The sequence below is a fragment of the Protopterus annectens genome, chromosome 2.part1, assembly GCF_019279795.1.
Source record: "Protopterus annectens isolate FY-2018-M chromosome 2.part1, PAN1.0, whole genome shotgun sequence".
NCBI lineage: Eukaryota > Metazoa > Chordata > Ceratodontiformes > Protopteridae > Protopterus > Protopterus annectens.
Genome location: NC_056729.1, coordinates 1,619,851,461 through 1,619,864,508, shown reverse-complemented (window position 1 = coordinate 1,619,864,508; position 13,048 = coordinate 1,619,851,461).

The following is a 13,048-nucleotide window of genomic DNA, read 5'->3' as shown; positions in this document are numbered from 1 at the left end:
ATATATTTGCAGGAATTTGTACAATATCTCAATGAGAACAAATGGGATATTACTTTTATCGTGAATTATCATGCCCATACCGTCACATTTTTGGATGTTCAGGTGACTGTTATGGAAGATGGAATGTTGAATAGCTCTATATATAGGAAATATTCTTAGTTTAATACCCTTTTGCATGCTAATAATTGCCATCCACAACATATGATAAAAAATATTCCACAATCACAGTTTCTAAGGCTCAAGAGGATATGTTCAACCAATGATGATTTTGAGATGCAAGCCCAGGATATGGTGCGTAGGTTTCAAGATAGGGGTTATCGAATGGGAAATGTTACACGGGCACTATTTGCAGTCTGAAAAATTCATAGAAAACAAACATTGCAGTATCGAGTGAAATCCAATCTGCAAGGGTCACCCATTAGATTCCTTATGAATTATGGGAGTAACAGTACTTTTCTGCAAAAAATTATACATCGACATTGGGATGTGTTGCTTATGGATGATAGGCTCCAAGAAATGTTGATGGCTAGATGTTGATTTTCATATAGGAGAGGTAAGACTATGGGGGGCTGGTTTAACCATTATAAAAGAAATCAGCTAAAGAGAGTAGTTGATATACAGATGAGGTTGATGGCAAGAATCTTTTGGGATGCCATCCTTGTGGGCATTGTAGCTTTTGTCAATCTGTACCAAAAACAAGCTGCTTCACCTCTCCTAACTGTTCGAAGGTTTTTGACATTCTAATTTATGGCAATTGCAATTCAGACTGGGTTATCTACATGGCAAAATGTTCTTGTCCTGCATTTTATGTGGGACAGACCTCACGTCCCTTTAAGTTAAGGATATCACAACATTTAAGTGATATCAGATGTGCTAGATATACAAATGCTTTGTGTAAACATTGTTTGATACACCCTATTGCTAGGTCCTCCTTTATAATTATTGATAGGATTCTACAAAAAAATATGTCTCAGGATGTATTACACTTCCTTTTAAATTATAAGGAACAAAAGTGGATAATCAGGTTAGGTACCTTATTCTCTCCAGGCATTAATGAACAACTATGAATATTTCTACCAATAATATTTTATATGGGTAGAATATTTATGTGGATTAGACCTTACATTTAGCTTAAATATAAATATTATAAGATAAAAGTGTTATTGGACAAAAGGCTTATTAATATCAAAATATGGTCTGGAATAAATTTGTGTTCAAATTCTTTATTGCCATATATGTAAGGGTATATGAGATAGCTGTGATTTGAGCAGCAGAATCAGTTTCTGTAACGTCCTGTGTTTTTTTAAGGACATTTATTGGTAATTAATGAGTAATTAAGAACAGCTGATTTTCTTGCTCAAGGGGGATGATTTTCATTAGTATTTATATGTGAAGGTCTGATGGATTTTATAGCACTGATGAAGGCTATTAGCTGAAACCGGTATGCTTTATACACCTTTTGGTGTTTGAATTTATTATTTTCTCCTTGAATGTTACAATAAACTAAGAGTTTTATGGAATTTTTTCTGATTTTTGTTTTTATTATTGTTAGAGCCCTCTAAGAGTGCTGGTTGCTGTATTTTTTGTGTTCACTACCACAATCAACAGAACATGCTGGAGGGACAGGTTCATCTCCCAAAGACTGCCCATACTCTGGAATAAGCTTCCCATTCATGTCAAGCAGAGCACCTCACTGGCCCTCTTCAAGAGAATCTCGACGAGTGGATGGGTAACAGAAAGTTCACGCCAGGGATAACTCCAGTTGCCCTACTGGATAGAGGCACTGTGAACTAACATCAAGTGCCACGGTGCCAGGGAAATTTTTTAGGGCTAGGCTTGTAAAGGCTCCAGGGCCATCAGCCTAGTACACACCTATGAACCTATGAACTTCTATTCTAGTCCTCTCTCTTCTGAACACTTTTCTAAAAGTGCCTTCCTTTCAGATGTTGTCCCTTCAGGTTCTGTTCCCTCTCTTGCTCCCTCAGGCCTATATGATGCCTCTGGATCATCTCAAGGATGCTTATCTCCATATTCTGATCCGTCATATTTTCAGGAAGTTTTTGTATTTCTTTGTTGCTTCCTGGCATTTTCAGTTCTCTATTTTACCCTTTGGCCTTTCTACTGCCCCGTGGGTGTTCACCAAATGACTTGCTCCTGTGATTGCTTTTTGCAGGCTTTCAGGGATCCAAATATTTCCTTACTTAGATGACCTGTTGATTCAGGCATCCTCTCCAGAGACCCTTTTGCAAAATCTTCATTTTGCTGTTTCCCTTCTTCAGTGCCTGGGGTTCACTATAAATTTCAAAGTCTTCTCTGTCTCCTTCTCAGAATCATATTTTTCTGGGTTGCAGGATTCAGACAGTGACAATGCTTGCATCCCTGCCCCCTTCAAAGACCTTAACTCTCATTTCTTTCTTTCACGCTGTTCTTCCTCTGACTTCCATTACTGCTAGGGAGTTTCTGAAAGCTCTGGGTTTCATGCCATCCACCATTCTGATGCTCCCACTGGCCAAACTTCAAATGAGAAAGTTTCAGTGGTTTCTGAAGTCAGTGTGGCTCCAACATGCACATCCTCTGGACTTTGTAGTTCCTCTTCTTCCTTGTCTCAGACAGGAACTTCACTGATGGATTTAGCGATTGTCTCTGAAACCATGGGTTCCTTTTTATCCCCCTCTTCCCTCTCAGGAATTGTTCACAGATGCTTCAGACATGGGATGGGGGCAACATTTGGCACCCTGAATGTACAGGGAGGTTTGGTTGCCTCATCAGCAGAAGGGGCACATCAGTATCAAAGAGGTGAGAGCTCTTCTGCTGGCTCTTCAGGCCTTTCATCCTCTTTTCTAGCCAGGGCCTCTGAAGGTTCCACAGTGATGTGGTATATCAACAAACAGGGAGGAATGAGAGCTTATCTTCTTTGCCAGTTGGCACTTCTGTTATGAGATCTTGCTGTCAAGTATCAAGTGACTCTTCAGGCAGTTTATATGCCTTCCAGTCAAAATGTTGCGGCAGACACTCTGAGCAGGTCCTTAACTCAGTCACATGAATGGATGCTTCACAGGGACATCTTTCTGGACATTATCCACCAGTGGGGTGCTCCTCAAGTGGATCTTTTTGCCTCCCCTCTGAACAGACAGCTTCCTCTGTTTTGCACCAGAGTCCCAGCTCCTCTGGTATGGAAGGTGGATGCCCTCTCATTTTCTTGGAATGGGATGTTTCTTTATGCATTCCCTTCCTTTCCTCTCATTCCGAAAGTCCTGTTCAAAATTCAACAGGATGCTCCCAAATCTTGTTGGTGACTCTCTTTTGGCTGTGACAGCACTGGTTCCCTCTACTTCCACATCTAGCCAAGAGCAACCATCACAAGTTACATCATAGGGTGGATCTAATCACACAAGACAAGGGATATTGTTAAGTTTTAATTATGTATGCATTCCAAGTTTTTAAGTATGCATGTAATCCTAGAATTCGGTACTGGTATCTATATGCAACTGTATAAAACTGCTACTGTTAACTCTTATGTAACTATCCACATGTGGAGCTTTTCTTCCTGGGCTTCCACTGAAAATAACTATCCCAGTTAACAAATGTAAAATAAATAAAATAAATCTCTCATCCATCCCCACCTGTGCACACTTCAACTGACACTGTGGGTGATAGGATTTTGATTCCTCATAGAAACCTGTTTTCAGAGGATGTGCTGCAAGTTCTGCAGGAGGCCAGGAAACCTACAACTAGGATATCCTACTTATCCAAGTGGAAGAGGTTTTCTATTTGGTGTCTATCTTGCAACCTGGACCAACTTACTGTGGATGTTCCTTTGGTTCTCTCTTATTTATTTGAGTTGCTCAATGCTGATTTGACCTATTCTTCTATTAACACCCACTTATCAGGTATCTCTGCTTGTTTGCCTTTTTCTCCTCCTCTAGCTTCTAGATTTGAGGTGAAGCAATTTCTTAAAGGTGTCCTTAATATTAGACTTCCCAGGAAGCCTGTTCCTCCTCCCCGGGATCTTAACTTTGTTTTGGAGAAGTTAACTCAGGGTCTATCTGAGCCTGCTGCTTCAGTCTCCTTGCTACACTGTTCTTGGAAGACTGTTCATTTGTTAGTTATTACTTCCGCCAGACTGGTGTCTGAGTTGCAGGCCCTTATGGCTTGCCCTCCCTTTTTAGTCTTTCATGAGGACACTGTGTCCTTGCACACTAAACCTTCTTTTATGCCTAAGGTGGTTAATGAGCTTTCACTTAACCATTCTATTGATCTGCCTACTTTTCCCCTCTCTGCAAGATGACAGTGAGAGGGTGCTGCATACTGTGGATGTGCATATGCAACTCAGAGTTTATTTAGATAAGACTAGGGCTATTAGAAAATCTGATCAGTTATTTTTTTCTTTTCATCCTAGATCTTTGGGTCTTCCTGTATCCAAGCAAACTATTTATTCTTGGATTTCTAAGGCTATTTCCTTTTGTTACACTTTTCATGGTAAAAGCCTTCCTTCTTCAGTTAAGACTTAGTCTAGTAGAGCTGTGGCTTCTTCTGGTGCATTTTTCAAGGGCTTAGATGCTAACTCTGTTCTTGAAGCAGCTACCGCAACTTCTGTGTATACCTTTACCAAGCACTACAAGTTAGATGGTATCTCTAGAGCTAGGGCTGGTTTTGCTAGTGCCATTCTTTGTGGCTTTTTAGGGGAATCTTCTGCTCCATCCCCCTCCCCAGTTTCCTGTTGAGCTTTGGCACTCTTCCATATGGTAAAAATACTGCAGCATTGAATGTAACGACATAGTACAGTTGTGTAAAATCTTACCATAATAGTAGATGTCCTTACCTTCACTGCTGCAGTATTCGCTCCCTCTCTTCATCCCCATTATCTCTTGCTTTCCTAGATGTACAGATTACCTCTTGGGTTCCTTGGACTGGTGTTCCTATTGGGGCAATCAGTTTTGTTTATGGTAGGCCTGAACATCACCTTTATGCCCTATGCTATGTAAGGAGCATTTGGTTGACATTCGCCATACCTTTTAAATAAGCAACAAGTAGTCTTTGGTTGACTGGCCAGACATTCAGGCTTCTGTGGTGGGGAATCCCATGTGGTAATGAATACTGCAGCAGTGAAGGCAAGGATATCTACCGATGTAAAAATAAAAAAAATGGCGTTGATACAACCAAGAATCAGTCAACAGCAAAACGCTATTGTCCGGATACTCTAGTAGAAAGCACAAACTCAGCAAACTATAATACTACCAGTTTAATAAAAATAGAATAAAAAACAAAGCTTCATTAACACATCCGATTTAGCGCTTTCATCCACTGCAATGTGGACTTCTTCAGAATGGTAAGTTACGGTAAGATTTTACACAACTGTACTTTCTTCTTCCTATGGTACTATGAACCACAAATTTACTTAGATGTTTTTCCCTAGAGAGTCACTCATCTCTGCTTTGTCCACTTTCACAAAGTTTATGAATAACACATCTAGCATGTTAGTCTTACTTACTGTGCTCTAATTCATCTGTTGTAGATTCTATAAGCTTCGTATTTATAGCTTTCTGATCCCACAGAGATAGCAAACCTGCTGATGGACAGATTTGGTGAAAATTTCACTCTCTTATCCCCTCCAACCTTATCAAAAAACCTTGCTCCCAACTTCTCCCCCACCCTACATATCTGAAGAGCAGGTCATTAAACCCTTGTCTAAGGCAAAAAAACACAGCCTCTATGGGACTGGGTGGCATCTCAGGCTGTCTTCTAAACAAACTAAAACATGAACTAGCATTACCATTAAGTACCCTATTCAATCACAGCCTAACTATAGGCTATGTTCCTGCAGATTGGAGAACAGCAACAGTTACTCCCCTCCACAAAGGTGACTTAGCAACAGACTGGGGAATTATAGTTCTATAAGTCTGACTATCCTCATCTGTAAGACCATGGAACATATCATTATTGACCTCATAAATAAAGATATAGGCAACCTCCAAACACTAGATCTGACCAAAATCAGCTTCATCAAGGGCAGATCCTGCCTATTAAACCAGGGGGATTTCTTCAAAAATGTGCCCGGAGCCATTGATGAGGGCAAATCTGTGTACAATGCATACCTCAATTTGGCCAAGGCCTTCAATACAATTCCACACTCAGGAATTACCAATAAACTTAGCAAACTGAATGTAAACCCCTTTGTTGTAAAATGGGTTGCCAAATGGCTCACAAACCAGTCACATACTATCAAAGCCGACCTGTCACCAGCAGGGTGCCACAAGGGTCACTGCTGGGCCCCCTACTTTTTGGCATAAACTTCTCAGAAGTTCAGGCAAAAACTAAGGAGCTTTGGCTGACCAGGTTTGCGGACATCTGCAAACTGGGTGCAATTATCGAATCCCCAAATGATGTCAATATACTTCAGGAGGGTCTTACACAGACCAACGACTAGTGTCTTAGTCATGGTCTCATACAAAATGCAAAGAAATGCATCATCATTCCCTTTGGTAAAAACAATGCCCCTTCACACTATCAAATTAACAATACCCTATGCACCTACAAAGTGGTAAGGGATCTGGGATCGCAAGTAGACTGCAACCTTAACTTTGACCACCATGTATCTGCTGCAGTAAGGAAGGCTTTCTACATAGAACACTTGATTAGCAAAGGCATCACCTTTAGAGCAAAGGAGGTTATAACCCTCTATACTTGTCACTTATCAGGCCCATAGTTGAGTATAACACCCCTTTTGGGATGTACCGCACAAAGCATCTGCCGCAATTGGAGAAACCTCCGGGGTTTCTAACAAAGAAGATCAAGGGACTCTAGCATGTGCTTTACACAGACCAACTAAAGTCCCTGACACTATACTCAGTATTGTATAGACTTCTTAAGGGAGACATATGTTTGCCTTACAGAGCAATCTCCAACCCAAACCTAATGAATTTACTGCACATCCATAGATCAAACAGGACTAGAGCTACCCATTCCAGGGACCTAAGTATGGCCTGCAACTTAAATAGGACATGCTGGAGGGACAGATTTGTCTTCCAGTGACTACCGTGTCTTTGGAACAGGCTGCTAAATCTTGTGAAGCAGAGCACCTCTATGACACTATTCAAAAGGAGCCTGGACATGAGTGGATGTGGCACCATAAATTCATACCAGGGATAGTGCCCACGACCCTCCTGGACATGGGCAGTCATTGCTAAATACAATCCTGGGTATTGACTAGAGTATCTATGGTATTAGATTGGTATGTAATGGCTAGGCTTGAAATGACCCCTGGGTCAGTAACCTAGTGACCTCCCATGATCATGTGATCATGCTACCTCCATTGGTTGGCATTCTTTTTGATTTTTTCTGCATAACATAAGGGAGACTCATCAGGTGCTGTATCAGGTAACCAGTTTTACTCCATCTGCATGTATCAAACTCATCTTCATCTACTGCTATTACTTTATATGCAAGAATCTCTCGTCCTAGTCCCAGAAACTCCATGGATCATAAACTTATCTTATTATTCCAGGTATTAAAATCAATAAAGTGGTTTAAAGATAAACAATGCCCAGTCCATGATGCATTTCTGGTTAGATCTCATCCACCCCTGTGGCCTTGCCAGAGCTATTTAATTGCTTCAAACACCAGAAAGAAAATCAAATCTCTTTTGAAAAAAAAAGTTGATCACATAAAAGATGAGCTGAAATCGCCTCATTAATCCAGCATAATAGCAAAAAGGAAACTAAATAGCAAGCCCTATAATTTGACTCTTTAGCAGCATCCACGAAGGATAAGGATTACAACAGTGTAGAAAATGGCTTGAGCAAAGCATCTGTGATGGAGAATCAGCTGGCCAAAGCAACTATAAGTGCAATGTTTTGTTACTGGAACACAAGCCATATGTTAACCCAATGTGTTCTTAGTCAATATCATATCAAAGATATGTAGGCTTATACAAGGCCTATAGATTTTCACATTTTAACATGATAATCCATATTAATCACAAGTGTCTTCCTTTAGACGGTGACCCACGAGCTTTGGCCTACTTATTTGACATGCTCAAGGATGCAGTATATGGTAGTAGATACTGCAGTAACCACACTTATGTTATGAGGGGAGCTTGTTAGCAGCTCGTAGCCATGAGCTTCTGGGTTACAGAACTATATGTGAAGCATATTTTACTAAACAGACTGTAAGAGTGAGATCAGATGTCATCACCAAAGTGCTATTATCGCGTAATTATTAAAGCCTTATAAGGAATAGTACTTTGGGAATTATTGCTTTCTAGTCGTAGAATGGATTATCCCATAAACATAAAGGAGTACATTTGCAATTGTGTTAAATCCCTGTAAATAATAACCTCTGACCCTTGAGAGCATCAGCTATGAAATGTTGCTGACAGTGCATGGAATCCTTATAATGAAGTTTAAGTATGTAAATATGGGTATATTTGTGTTGAAGAATAACACTTTTGATAAAACTGCAGCATTGTGGATGTGAGGAGTGTTGAAGCAGCCTTCTGCGGATGGGAAACTGTGACATTCCATTCATATCTCAGTTTATGTGCAAATTAATCTGTAAGAAATATGCAGGAAATTTATTTTTTTTTTTTACTTTTTATTTAAGTTCACATAAAGAAAGAAAAGAAAATACAAAATCTAAAATTCAACCATCAAATAAAACAAGTAAACTATACACAAAGTCCATAACAAATGAAAATATTAAACAATATAATTAATATTTTTCTAATAAATCTTTAAGTTTTGCCAAGATAATTTCTCATGCGTGATATTCATGGTTCTATTGTGTATAATTTGTAATTCTTTGTTACATACACTTTTTGCTAGACAAACACAATCTGAAAAAGTGAGGGTGTCTTTACTTTTCCAATGCATTGTAATTACCTTTCTGGCAATAGCCAGGATAGACCATAAGAGAGACACTTGAGTTCTAGGAATAGGATCACTGGCACACATAAAATTAAAGAATCTGTAATATTACAATTGTCTGTCCATAAGTCTTTAGCAAACTTTTTAAATTCTTCCCAAAATGGAACAACCATTTCACATTCCAAAATCATGTGTTTCCAATCTGCCACTAATTGAATATTACATCTACAGCATCTTATATTTTCTTTTTTGCTAAACAGGGCTATTCTATGTGGCATTAAAAACCTTCTGTGTAGAAACTTCCAAGTAAAAATGTTCCTGTAAGTAAATGATGTAGAATTGATTGCAGATTTTAAATATAATTGTTGTTAACTTCTGAGAATATGTCTTTTAGTTCTGTAGAATAATTTCAATGAGACATGTCAAAGCCCACATATTCAGATCTTAATATTTTGTAAATTATTGACAAGTATGATTTATTTTTAAATATTTCACTATTAATCTGAGAGAAAAATTCTAATGTTTTGGGAATGGATTTATTATTCATTACTAATGCCATTTGTAAGTTATTATCCACAAATTCCCTAAAAGTCAGTATATCCAACCAACTACTCTTATTTGTATTATATCTATCTAGGAGCGTTTCTGCTGTACTCATTTTATTTCCATCCAAGAACTGAAACCAGAATTTTAAATTATTTTCTTCAAGATTAGTTATTATACGAGTATTATAAGATTCTAAACATCCAGCGGTATAAGCTATAGGAAATATCAAGAACTGTAGATGCTTAGTCAAATAATTACCATATATTACTATTTTGAAAGTATCTAATATATGTTTGATAGCAAAATTATAAACATTTGTATTTCTATTATTCATATAGTAGTCTTTTATAACCCAGTACATTATACTTGTTGGAAAATTTTAAATTGATTCCAGGTATAGTATTAGAAGCCAGAATTGCTTCATGCAAAGATTTCCAGCTTGGACTATGATGAATTTAGCCAAAGACTCACGATGTCTAAAATAGCAGAATTAATGTAAAGATCAATATTAGGGAATCCAATACCATTCTCATCCCAACCCCTTCTATGCCAATCAAAATATATTATTGGTTTCTGAGGGTGCCATGAGAATTTTAATAATATAGTATTCAGTATTTTAATGATTTTTTTGGATGGTGATAAAAGCAATGCGTGAACAAGATATATTTCAGTAAAATTATCATTTTTATCAATATAAGCCTGTCTTCCACTGAGAAATACAGTGTATTCCGTGTTTCAATAAGCTTTAATATATTATAAACTATATAATTATAATTTAACAATATTGTTTCTTTCCGTTTAGTAATTATATTAATTCTTAAGTATTTAAGTTGTTTATTTCCCCACTTAAATTCCTTGAAGTATTGTAAAGTAGAAGTTATTGTTTTATTTATTAATAATGCTTCAGTTTTCTTATGTTTAAATTTTAAACCAGATATTTTCTAAAAGCATTGTATTGATTTACCAATGTTTTCTATTGAAAATTCAATATTACCAGTGGTCAACAGAATATAATCCACATATAGCTGAATTTTATAATTATAATTACCATTTGTATAAAAACCTTTTATTTCTTTATTATCTCTGATATACACAGCAAATGGCTCTAACTTTAAGGCAAACAATAATGTTGAAAGAGGGCATCCTTGTTTAGTTCCTCTTAATATTTTAAAAGAAATAGACATAAAAGATCCAATTTTGACAAAAGAAAAAATATTATTATCCAATTTCATTATTATTTCAATAAATCTTGTATTCTTTAAGCACTTTTTGTAAATATATCCAATTGACTAAATCATAAACTTTCTCAGTGTCTAGGCTTAGTACTGATAATACTTTTTATTTTTATTAGCAATATCTATTAAAGATAGAAGTCTAATGATGTTATCTTGAAGCTTTCTTCCTAAAATGAAACCAGTTTGATCTTCATTAATTAGGTTTGGTACTATAGTATTTTCACTTTAGTATTTTTATAGTTTCTGTGTCGTGCAGTCCAATCCATGATAAGGCAAATGGAGTCCACACAGCCTTCTTCTTGGCTGAGGTCTGGCAGCAGCACCTTGAATTTAAACCTGCTGCACATGCAGGTTAATGATGGCCGCAGCAACCCCTAACATTTTTTTAAGTGTAATCATGGCTGTATTCCAAAGAGTTTTGGATTTCAGGGTATGTACATAAATACTTTATAGATTCCTGAATAGCTCTGCCATGTTAGATTGTTTTTATTAGCATCTAATTTGTCTGGTTATGCTTTCATTCGCATATAACCTAAACATATCATACTATCAAACAATTTGAAAGCTGCCACTTACCCATTAGTGAATCTACTTTAGCTGTCACTACTTGTTGATTAGAATTTTCCGTATTTCATTTGTAGACAGCACCCGGTATACCACAGTTCATGCCCTCATGTAGAACTTGCCAGTATGTCTGGCCATCTTGTTTCAGGAACTGCATGCATGTACAGGTGTCTCTTCACAGTTAAATCCAGGCTTTCCTCCCATTTATCCTCTATTTCTCCTATAGTGTCAACATCTTTTAGTTCAACAGTCTCTTTGTCTTTATGTTCCACTTGTAACAGAATTATACTTACAGACAATTCTTTTATTTTTCCAATAACTTCATATGTATTATCAAAAGTTGGCACTGTACCATAGCAACGCAACTTCAAAATGGCTGGGAATGACAGTATAAATGCCATTCTCCTTTGTTTACAGTCTTGCTTTGCATCCAGAAATCATAAACAGTGTTACCTCACAATAATTCAAACACCGTAGATGCAGCTAAACATAAGAATTCACTAGGTGCTTAATGCAACTGGAAAAATGTCTCAACATTCTGTGAGGTGAATGCAACAGTAGGCAAAAAAACACAATGCTCAAGGCATCATAAATTCAGCTTTACCTTGACACCAGATCATGCTGTCCATAAACTCATTCTTTTAATGTTTCATTATTCTATGTCATGAGGAAAAGGATACAGGAGGATCAGCTCATTCACCTATTTACTTCGCAGGTTCATAGAAAAGTACTGGACTAACTGTCGTTGTGGACCTTTTTAAGCCTAGCCAATTTCACTTCCAAAGGTGAGAATCAAGCTGTGCATCATGTAAACACCTTACCCATTACATCAACCCTCCAAATTAATATTTACATAAATTAATAAATGTAACAGGAATTCAACAATAGAATTGGATCAGTGTTACATGGAAGGAAATTGAGCACATGGGATATTGAGGGAAGTCTTGCACATACATCCGTAGAGGAGTAGCAGGGCATGATGGGAGTTTTCATATATGAGCTGTCTTCACCTTGGCTGGTGGGCACCAGGATATGCATGGTTCAGTAGTGAAGGCTGCTGATCTTCAAAGTACTGTATCTCCAACACACGGGAGCTAGATAACAAGGTGCATCTGTTCACTTGCTATATGGTGACCCATTCAATACCTGATGGATTTAGAATAAGATGTTGTTCCAGTTATTGCATGGTAACAGAACTAAACGTAGCATTACTAACAAGTACAAAGTCTTATCATTTGGTGTAGGGAACCCAGGAAGGCTTTTATAATAGTATAGCAAGTGGTTTAAGTGAAGAAGTAGATCTAGTAGTGGTAACACAGAGAAGAACTATGTTTCTCCACACAGAACAGCTATAGCCAGAGTTAACAATGCCAGTATATACTGTAAGGGGACTATAGCTACATTAATGCTAGGTGAGACATCTTGTACAAGGCAGAGGTGAGAATACACCTATAATAATTTGCATAATGGAGCAAACAGAACAACTGACATGAATGGTGACCACAGTTTAAGCCATCAGAGGGAATACTAGAAGGTAAGGGTTTTCTTTTTTTCTGTAGGTATGGGGCTTCAGAGGTGATTATACTTTGATGGGAGAGTGTAGTATGGAAAGCACCCAAATGGTGGCTGGAGTGAATTCGTCCCATAAAAAAAACTTTTATGTTTGCATTCCATTTTCCAACTTCTTCTCCACTTCTCCATCAACTGTTTTTGTGCCAATATTTTTTAAATAAAATCTTTGTGGAATTTTGCAGGACTTATTTTAAGTAGGCTAAACAGATGAGTGCATTAAGGAGCAAGAGACTTATTCAGTGCACTGGGCAGAAGTGAGTATGAAGT